At 40.2% G+C, this 11,491-nt stretch overlaps 1 non-coding gene across 1 annotated transcript; it reads left to right on the forward strand.

Annotated features, from left to right (window-relative positions):
- Positions 1 to 6,563: 6,563 nt before the first annotated feature.
- LOC112788551 (small nucleolar RNA R71) lies at positions 6,564 to 6,670 on the forward strand. The gene has a single exon (XR_003195911.1). It is a non-coding gene; the product is annotated as a small nucleolar RNA R71 (small nucleolar RNA).
- The last annotated feature ends 4,821 nt before the right edge of the window (positions 6,671 to 11,491 follow it).

Here is an 11,491-nt window from a genome sequence, read left to right on the forward strand (position 1 = left end):
TTTTGGTCTTGAAATCAAGCAATAAAGTGCATCAAAACTCTAGTCCAAGTCATGAGTAATGCAACATAATATTTGTCACTAAACTTATGCAAAATCCTCATGAAATTATGTAAAATGCACAATGTATGCTTGAATCAAGGCATAAGTGAATATCTACCCAAAACTAGCTTATTTCCTAAAGAAATGCATGAAACTAACCTAAAAACAGTAAAGAAAAGGTTAGTGAAACTGGCCACGATGCCCTGGCATCACAACACCAAACTTAAAGCTTACTTGTCCCTAAGCAAGTACTGGAACAAGAAAATGATGAATGGAATATCCAGAGGAATGAGTCATTCTTGTGGAGGTCATGTTACTGATTTTATGGTGGTTTCATGCATAGCAACTTAGGTTCATTCCATTACTGGCTTTCAGACCTTTATCATGTCCCTAAACACCCACTTTGTTTATATCCTATGAGACTTTTATTCATTGATCCTTTTATTGTTATTTCAAGGGTTATTTGTGTTATTTAGGCTAAGTGCTCTGTACGGGGGCAACTCTTTAAGATAAGTTTTCAGCCAACACTCCCGAACCAGTTGGTTCAAGGTGCTAGGTGTTGAAGCACCCCTAAGGACTTACTCCCTCAAGTCTCTCCCCCATACATACACACCACAGGCATATAGTTTGTTTATTTTCTTTTCTTGAGACCTTGGTGTCTAGCACCTCTTTGGATTACTAAATGCTCTGTAGTGAGGGTTACTCTTGATAGTGGATTTTCAGCTGATAATCCCGGGTTAGTTAACCCAAGTTACCAAGTGATAAGGCACCCCTAAGAGCTTATTCATCCAAGTAGATCCCTCACACAGGAGCACCACAGACACTTGCCTCAAGATTAAAACCATTGATGCCTAGCCTTATTGCTTACTCTTTTTCTTTTGTTTTTCACTTCCATTGTTCTTTCCCTTTTCTCTTCTTAGGATCTTGTTATTAACTTAGTCTCATGAGTGTATCCAAAGCAAAGTATTTAGGCCAGATAATTGTCATCCCAGCCTTGTAGTTGAACCAACTTAGCTAACTTATGACTACCCCAAAGATTCATGAATGCACTTCCACAATATGAACTCTACCCTGGTCTTTTGAAAACAATCATTCTCTTTTTATTTGATTTAAAGGGACAAGCATACAAGTAAGTTAAGTGATGGTGCAGTAACATAAAGACTAGTGCACATAGACCTATTCAGAACTTAAAAGACAGAATTTAAAAAGGGTTCAACTACGAGTAACTACAAATCAAAAGTGCATTCAGACTTCCAACTTTCAACAATTCTGAGTACAATGGAATTAGGTAACAATACAACCTTCGAGTGATGATCTCTTTGTCATCATCCTAGTTCTTGCTGCCTCGCTTCTTTGGGTGAAGGTGCACCATTTCCTTATAAGATTCCTACAAGGTTACTGGAAGTTGCTTGTTCCCAAAGCACTTGAGACATAGTTAGCTTACATGTATGCTTGTGCCTCTCGAGCTCAATTTGGTGTGTGAACACCAAACTTAGTTCTTTGCCCAGTACAAAACATTGCATATATGCAGAGACCCTCATATCTTGTTATCAACAAAGCAATGATCACCTATAGTCTAACTACATCTAAGTGGTTTCTCTTGATTGGATGGAGCTAGCAATGTTCTTTTGGAGTGGAGTGTAATTCTAATCAATGTCCTTTAGTGAAACACCAAACTTAGAACTACACTATCACTCTTGGATTGTTCTGGTGTGGAACACCAAACTTAGCTCCTTACAATACAGGGGAAACAACTTTATGATTTTTATTGAAATAAAGATGAAAGTGAAACTACCTGAGGTTGGGTTGCCTCCCAACAGAGCGCTCTTTTATCGTCACTAGCTCGACGAGTCCTTAATTACTTGAGATGGTACTTTACTCTGGGGTTTTCCCCCATGTTGCCCAGATAATGCTTGAGTCTTTGTCCATTCACTGTAAAAGTCCTCTCTGAACCTTCATCCATGATTTCGATGTGGCCATATGGTGATACTTTTGTAACCATGAAAGGTCCGGACCACCTTGACTTGAGTTTTCCTGGGAACAGCCTTAATTTAGAATTGTAAAGGAGTACTTGCTGCCCTTTTTCGACACTCCTGGGTGCCAGATGCATGTAATGTTTTCTCTTTGCCTTCTCTTTATACATCTTAGTGTTTTCATAGGCTTGTGACCTGAATTCCTCCATCTCTTGCAGCTGTAAGATCCTTTTTGCACCAGCAGCAATGCTGTCAAAATTTAGTATCTTGATAGCCCAAAGAGCTTTGTGTTCCAGCTCCAGTGGTAAATGACAAGCCTTCCCATAGACTAGTTGATATGGAGACATTCCAAGTGGAGTTTTGAATGCTGTTCTGTATGCCCAAAGAGCATCATCCAACTTCTTCGACCAATCCTTTCTAGATGTGCCCACAGTCTTTTCCAGGATCCTCTTCAGCTCTCTGTTGGATATCTCAATTTGCCCACTTGTTTGAGGATGGTAAGGTGTGGCTACTTTGTGTTTTACCCCATATCGTAAGAGGAGAGCTTCTAGTGGTTTGTTACAAAAGTGGCTCCCTCCATCACTGATGAGGGCTCTTGGGACTCCAAACCGGCTAAAGATATTCTTCCTGAGGAAGTTCATGACTACCTTGTTATCATTAGTTGGGGTTGCAATAGCCTCTACCCACTTGGAAACATAATCCACTACTACCAGGATGTACTTGTTTGCATAGGAGGTTGGGAATGGTCCCATGAAATCAATTCCCCATACATCAAACAGTTCCAGTTCCAAGATAAAATTTTGTGGCATGGCATTTCTTTTGGGCAGGTTTCCAGATCTTTGGCATTCATTGCAGCTTTTTACTAGTTCCTTGGCATCCTTGAAAAGGGTGGGCCAAAAGAATCCGCTTTGTAACACCTTTACTGCAGTTCTGTCCCCTCCAAAGTGCCCGCCATAGCATGAACCGTAGCAGTTCCACAGGACTTCTCTCCCTTCCTCTTCCGAAACACATCTTCTAAGAATTCCATCTGAACATTTCTTGAAGAGATATGGCTCGTCCCAGACAAAGTATTTTGCATCATTCATGAGCTTCCTCTTTTGATGTTTATTGATCCCTGGGGGTAATGCCCCAGATGCCTTGAAATTTGCAATATCTGCGAACCATGGTGCTTTGTGAACTGTCATCAACTGCTCATCAGGGAAGAGCTCGTTCACATTTGTATCATTTTCTCCACCTTGGTCATGAGGGATTCTGGATAGGTGATCTGCCACCTTGTTCTCCACTCCTTTCTTGTCTCTGATTTCAATATCGAATTCCTGCAACAGTAAGATCCACCTTATTAGTCTTGGCTTTGATTCTTGCTTGGTAAACAAATATTTAAGTGCTGTGTGATCTGTAAAAACAATCACTTTAGCACCAATGAGGTATGATCTAAATTTGTCAAATGCAAAAACTATTGCTAGCAACTCCTTTTCAGTAGTGGTATAATTTCTTTGAGTTTCATTAAGGACTTTGCTAGCATAGTATATCACACGAACTAGGTTATCTTTCCTTTGTCCTAACACTGCCCCAATTGCAAAATCAGATGCATCGCACATCAATTCAAATGGTAGGTTCCAATCAGGTGCGGAAATGATAGGAGCAGAGGATAACCTCATTTTCAAATGTGCAAATGCTAGCATGCATGTTTCATCAACAATGAATGGTGTATCAGATACAAGGAGATTGCTTAAGGGCTTGGCTATCTTTGAAAAATATTTAATGAACCTTCTATAAAAACCAGCATGCCCTAAAAAACTTCTAATTGCCTTGACATCACTGGGTGGGGGTAGTTTTTCAATAAGTTCTACTTTAGCTCTATCAACCTCAATGCCTTGGTGAGAGACCTTGTGACCAAGGACTATTCCTCCTGTCACCATGAAGTGGCATTTTTCCCAGTTCAAGACCAAATTGGTCTCTTGGCATCTTTTCAATACCAAGGCGAGGTGATGTAGGCAACTAGAAAAAGAATCTCCGAATACCGAGAAATCATCCATAAAAGCTTCAATGAATTTTTCTATCATATCTGAAAAGATAGAAAGCATGCAGCGTTGGAAAGTTGCAGGGGCATTACATAATCCAAATGGCATGCGCCTATAGGCAAACACTCCATACGGACAGGTAAATGAAGTTTTCTCTTGGTCTCTTGGATCAACCACTATTTGGTTATATCCTGAATAACCGTCGAGAAAACAATAATATGCGTGCCCTGCAAGTCTTTCCAACATCTGATCCATGAATGGAAGGGGAAAATGGTCCTTTTGTGTAGCCTCATTGAGTTTCCTGTAGTCTATGCACATCCGCCATCCTGTGACGGTCCTTGTAGGTATGAGCTCGTTCTTCTCATTGGTAACCACAGTGATCCCTCCCTTCTTTGGCACAACATGTATGGGGCTAACCCAAGGGCTATCCGAAATTGGGTATATGACCCCTCCTTGCCAAAGCTTCATAACCTCTTTCTGTACCACTTCCTTCATGATTGGGTTCAGCCTTCTTTGGGATTGAATGGATGGCTTGGCATCATCTTCCAACAGTATTTTATGCATGCATATGGCTGAACTGATTCCCTTCAAATCAGCAAAGGTCCATCCAATGGCATCCTTATGCTCCCGCAGCACCTTGAGTAGCTCGTCCTCTTGATCTTGACTGAGGGATGAATTTATGATCACTAGGTAGTTTTCATTTTCTCCTAGATATGCATATTTGAGAATGAGTGGCAATGCTTTGAGTTCAGGTTTGGGTGCTTCTGATTTTTCGTTCCCTTCCTTTGGTGCATCTGGTATATGTATTTCTGCTGTAGCTACCTCTTCACTTGATTCAGATTCTTCCTCCACCAATCTCTCGTTCTCTTCAGGTTCATCTTCTTCAAAATTCTCCTGCACTTCATCCTCAAGTGCATCTAACCTCATGCATTCCCTCAATTGTTCCGGTGGATAACTCATGGCCTTGAACACATTGAATGTCATCTTTTCATTGTGTAATCTCAGGGTGAGGTCACCCTTCTGGACATCAATGACAGCTCCAGCAGTGGCCAAGAATGGCCTTCCCAAGATGATGGAGGTCTTGGCGTCTTCCTGCATGTCCAGCACCATAAAATCTGCTGGGAATATGAAATCTCCTACTTTTACTAGCAAATCCTCTACTATCCCGTGAGGGAATTTGAACAACCGGTCTGCCAGTTGTAGAGCCATTTTTGTTGGTTTAGACTCCTCAATTTTCATCTTTCTCATCATAGCTACTAACATCAAATTGATGCTGGCCCCTAAGTCACAAAGAGCCTTTTCTACTGTGATTTCTCCTATAATGCAAGGGATCTGAAAACTCCCAGGATCCTTCAGTTTCTGAGGTAGTTTATGCTGAATGATAGCACTGCACTCTTCAGTTAGTATCATAGTCTCATTGTTCTTCCAGCTTCTCTTCTTAGTCATTAGCTCCTTCAAAAACTTGGCATAAAGTGGCATTTGTTCTATGGCTTCAGCAAATGGTATGTTGATTTGTAGCTTCTTGAAGATTTCCAAGAATCTCAAGAACTGGTTGTCATCTTCCTTTTTCTTCAATAGCTGGGGGTATGGAGCTCTTGAGACGTTCAGTTGGGGTATCTTTTTTCTTTCTGCAGACTTGGCATAGGGGGTTGCATCCCATCTTGCTCTTCTTCCTTTTCATTTGAGCCTTCTTCTTGTGGTTTTTGGGGATGTTCCTTCAGTTCCTTCCCACTCCTAAGTGTGATAGCTTGACACTCCTCCCTTTTGCTTGAATGGGCATCATAGCAAAAATTGTGGTTAGGAAGCTGCTTAAACAGATAGCTGATTTGTGTCTCCAGTTTTGTGATGGCAGCATTTTGATTCTGCATGTTTGACTGCACTTCCTCTCTGAATGCTTTACTGTCTTGAATGTCTCTGCATATTCCTTCAATGAAGGTTTCGATCTTAGAGAGCTTGTCATCAATTGATGGGTGATTCGGAACAGATGTGCTATTTTGATTTTGATAATCATATGAAGAAGTGTTGTTGTAGGGGTGTTGAGACGTCCTCTGTGCGACTTGCTTTTGATCTTGCTCACTTCCCCACCCAAAGTTTGGGTGGTTTCTCCATCCAGGGTTGTTAAGTCTTAGAATATGGATCATAGTTTTTCCTTGGTGAATTCCCAATGTAGTAGGCTTGCTCCTGACTCCCCTCTGCTTCTTCATTCACTCCTTCTTGGATTGTTGATGAAGATGAGATTGCTGCTACTTGGTTCCTCTCCATCTTCTTGGTGAGGTCAGTCAGCTGTTGGGTAATGAGCTTGTTTTGGGCCAACAGAGCATCTACATTGTTTAGCTCCATCACTCCTCTTGTGTTCCCTCTTTCGGAAGCATAGAAGTAGTCGTTTTCTGCTACTGTTTCAATAACATTTATGGCTTCCTTAATGGTCTTCTTCTTGTTCAAGGATCCTTCAGATGAATGGTCTACGGCCTTCTTTGACTCATAAGAGAGCCCTTCATAGAAAATGTGCAGCTGGACCCATTCGTTGAACATGTCAGGTGGACACCACCTCCTTGTTAAGTCCTTGAACCTCTCCCATGCTTCATACAGAGTCTCACCATCTTGTTGCCTGAAAGTTTGAACCTCAGCTCTCAGCCTATTGATTCGTTGAGGAGGGTAGAATCTTGCTAAGAATTTGTTCACCACATCCTCCCAAGTTGTCAAGCTCTCCCTTGGGAAGGATTCCAGCCACTTGGCTGCCTTGTCCCTGAGTGAGAAGGGAAATAAGAGCAGTCTATAGGCGTCAGGATGAACACCATTAGATTTCACTGTGTCACATATTCTCAGGAAGGTGGTCAAATGTTGATTGGGGTCTTCTTGAACACCTCCTCCAAACGAACAGTTGTTCTGAACAAGGGTGATGAGCTGTGGTTTAAGTTCAAAGTTGTTGGCATGGATTGTTTGTTTTTGGATGCTACTTCCACAATTGCCTGGGTTTGGATTGATGTAAGAGCCCAAAACTCTTCTATCCTCCCCAGCATGATTTGCTCCACCTCCTCTGCCATGGTTGTGAGTCTCTTCTTCATGATGATTTTCCATTTTTTCTTCCATGTTAGGTTCAAAGTATTCCTCAAAGTGTTCCTCCTCTTCTTCAGTACCAACTACACGTTTTTCTTTTGCCTCCCTCCTTAGTCTAAGGAAGGTTCTCTCAGGTTCAGAATCAAAGGAAGTTGAAGCCCCGCTTCTTCTCCCTGTCATACAACCAACAAGTACAAGCAAAGAGAATAGGTGCAGACAGTATTGTGTCAGAATTGCTGTTAGTTGTGGGTGATGCAATATATCAAACAGTTAGTGGGTTAGCAAACAGAATTGAAAATAACAAAGAAAAACAAAAGAGTAGAGGGGGAAGGGAAGAAGTTTAACTAAAACAAAAAGCAAATCACTCAAACAGAAAAATGAAATTCACAAAATAAAAATGCTCAATCTAGTGATCTTCCAATTTAATCATTGTTAATGCACAATCAATCCCCGGCAACAGCGCCATAAACTTGATGCACGGAAAACTTGTCTCTCAACAAATCTCCCTTCGGCAAGTGTACCAAATTTGTCGTCAAGTAAAAACTCACAATAGAGTGAGGTCGAATCCCACAGGGATTGATTGATCAAGCAACTTTAATTAGAAGAATGTTCTAGTTGAGCGAATCCAGAATTTGGGTTGAGAGTTGCAGAAAATAAAATGGCAGGAATGTAAATAACAGAAAAGTAAATGCTTGAATTAAAGGACTGGAAGTAAATGACTGAAAATAAATTGCAGAATTGTAAATGGGAATGGGGGATTTGCTCATAAAAGTAAATGGCAGAAATTAAAGAGAATGGGTAAGATCAGAGATTGGGAGTTCATTGGGCTTAGGAGATGTTGCAATTATCCGGATTAAGTTCATTTTCATCTCTTCCTCAATCAATGCACTCATTGATCTCCTTGGCAATCTTAAGTGATTGAATTACAATATCTTGCAATTCAATCTCTCAAATCTTGATCAATAGCCAATTCCTTGGTCAATTGCTCATGAGAAGAGATGAAGTATGGTCACTGATTATACCACATGCATTTTCCAAATCAAGTATTGAGAGGGTTATAGTCACATACCCATCCAAACCCAATTTGGTCCAGCATGAGAAAGCATTTCTAGCTTGATCTCTTCATTCCTCTTTCAAGGTTCAAAAGAGATCCAAGTTTGAATAGATTCTCTTCCAAGATAACTACTCAATTGGATGAAGATCGAAAGCTTTCAAGTAAAATCAAGAGGAAAGATAGAAGAAGAATAATAAAAATTAGTATTGATCCATCAAATTACAACAGAGCTCCCTAACCCAATGAAAGGGGTTTAGTTGTTCATAGCTCTTGAAAATGAAAACAAAGATAGAGAATACATCATAAAACTAGAAATTGTAAAGAAAGTAAAATACAGAGAGTAGTTCTCTTTTTCCTAGCCTCCAGAACTTCTTCTCAATTCAAAGCTACTCCTATATATACTACTCTTCTCAGCTTCTAGTGTGATTCTTCAAGTCTTGGGCCTTTGGATCTTGAGTTTCAAGCAGTTCCTTTCTCTATTTGGGCTTGGCTTTACTTGCAGAGAGAAAGTGCGAAGTGGGCGGAGACTTTAGTTCAGGACGTTAGGGGTGTTAATATTTAGTGAGAATATAAGTTCGAGAACGTTAGTGACACTTAACATTGTCACTAACGTTCCAATGCACCCCTTTGCCTCACGTTAAAAGCCACGTTAACTAGGTTAACGTGGCTTTTAACGTTGCCTTGTTAACCTTCGAGAATGTTAGTGACACTCAACATTGTCACTAACGTTCCAGTGTGCCCCTTCTTGCTTCACGTTAAAGCCCACGTTAACTAGGTTAACGTGGCTTCTAACGTGGCCCTTGCCATCCTTCGAGAACGTTAGTAACATTCAACATTGTCACTAACATTCCGATGTGCCCCTATGTCTCACGTTAGAGTCCACGTTAACTAGGTTAACGTGGCTTCTAACGTGGCCATCTTTAGCCATCCCAACGTTAGTGACAATTTTGAGTGTCACTAACGTTGGCTCATCCTTCATTCCTCATCGTTAGCTTCCACGTTAACCAAGTTAACGTGGAAGTTAACATGACTCTTGGGGGTTGTGTGGTTGCTTCAACGTTAGTGACAATGTTGAGTGTCACTAACGTTGTCGACAACTCTTCATCCTTTACGTTAGTTCCCACATTAACTAAGTTAACGTGGTACTTTGCACCATAGGCCAACGTTAGTGACAATGTTGAGTGTCACTAACGTTGGATTCTCTTCCCCCTTAACATTAGAGGCCACGTTAACTAGGTTACGTGGCTTCTAACGTGGCCACTTATGAGTAATTGCCAACGTTAGTGACAATGTTAAGTGTCACTAACGTTGGTTCAACTTTTCTTCTCCACGTTAGAGTTCACGTTAACTTAGTTAACGTGACTCTCTAATGCGGCATTGATGCCTTTTTTCTTGAGAGTGTTATTGGCAATCACTTTTCTCATTAACCTTGCAATTACCTCCTTTTTCTTGCTTCCTTTGGTCCTGAAATCAAGCAATAAAGTGCATCAAAGCTCTAGTCCAAGTCATGAGTAATGCAACATAATATTTGTCACTAAACTTATGCAAAATCCTCATGAAATTATGTAAAATGCACAATGTATGCTTGAATCAAGGCATAAGTGAATATCTACCCAAAACTAGCTTATTTCCTAAAGAAATGCATGAAACTAACCTAAAAACAGTAAAGAAAGGTCAGTGAAACTGGCCACGATGCCCTGGCATCAATATTGCATATTTAGGACTGATTTTAAGTGTGGAATGGTTGATATTTGAATGGTGAATCAATGAAATAGAGGTTGGAAGGTTTTTGTAAAAATTTAATTTTTGGCCGAATTTCGACGGGCCATAACGTGGCTTCCAGATCCCCAAATTGTTTCACATTTATCTCATATGAAAATTGGGTCTGTGAAGTTTACACCGTTTGAAGAACGGATGAAAAATATTTTAAACTAAAAACGTTATGCGCGTCAGAAGTTCGGAGGACAAAACTGAAAATTCTACAGCATTCAACATTTTGCTGGTTCTGCACAACTTGCGTACGCGACAACTGCACGTGATGTAACTCTTGGGGTTTGGCTGCTTGAGTACATGAGCAGTGTGTTTGCGTACGCGAACACTGATTTTTAAGGGGTTGCGTACACGACCAACCCTTTCGTGTTGGGATTTTCGCGTACGCGAGCAAGTATTTTCTCACGCCCACGCATACGCGTGGCCCCTGTTTCAGCAGAAAATGATTTTTGTGTTTTAAGTCAAATTTCAAACTTCTAAACCTCTATTTTCATTCTTTTAGACCCAAATCATAGTAGTAACTCTAGTAGTAAGATAAAGTTAGAAAATTGAGGTAGCTTGGAGGTGAAGTAAAGTGGAAAAAGTGATGAAATAAATATGGAAAAGAGTATATTTGGAGTATATATAATACCATGGCTTATATGATATGATTATGCAAAGATTACAGTGATTATGAATATTATCTGGCTTATATACTCAATGATCTGAGATACGAGTTTTCCTCGGTAAAGTACTGTGGCTTGCACCACGTGTACCAGGTTGAGACTCGATACTCTGTTGACCCTACGATGTAAGTGTGACCGGACACTTATAAATTCCCAGGAATGTTGACCCCATTGAGAAAATTTATATATTTGAGAAAAAGCTATGTATAGACTCTTGGGGATGTGCGTTGGGAGACAGTCCATGGCCTTGTTTTGCTTGTTTGTCTGTGCAACTCTTAAGTGATAGAGGAATGGAGGAAAGGTGGAAGTTTTAGTGTACAGGTTAAGTTTAGTTAAAATTTGAGAACCTTTAGATGACCACCTACTTATAGCTTCTGTTTTTAATTCCTTAAATTTATACCTGAGTGTCGGCATTCTAGGATTGCCTCTGGCATTTCAAAGACCTTATATCTTATATGCGTGATACCTTTACCATGCTGAGAACCTTTGGTTCTCACCCTATACTATGTTATTATTTTTCAGATGCAGGTCGAGAGGCACCTCACTAGATGTCTGAACTTCTGAGGTGCAGTGGTTTCTGGGTTTTATTTTGTTGTATAGTAATGAAAATATGTACTTAACTTTCTCTCCGAATAACTTGTTCATTTTGCTTCTCTTAGAGGTTTATGGAGAGCTAGGATTCATGTATGTATTTTGGGTTTTGGAATATGTATATATGTATATGAATATTCTCCGGCAGTTAGCTTCGCAGGCTGAGTTTTAGGAGCTGTTATTTTGTCTTTTGGCCCTCTATTCTACTTTCTGTTTATTTTACTTATGACCTTATTTTCTTCGTACAAGTACCTCGTTTTTCTTCAGCATTTGGGCTTTTATTTTTGCGATTTGTTTATCGTTTTGTTAAGATCTCCTTAT

Source organism: Arachis hypogaea, chromosome 20, assembly GCF_003086295.3.
Source record: "Arachis hypogaea cultivar Tifrunner chromosome 20, arahy.Tifrunner.gnm2.J5K5, whole genome shotgun sequence".
NCBI classification, from domain to species: domain Eukaryota; kingdom Viridiplantae; phylum Streptophyta; class Magnoliopsida; order Fabales; family Fabaceae; genus Arachis; species Arachis hypogaea.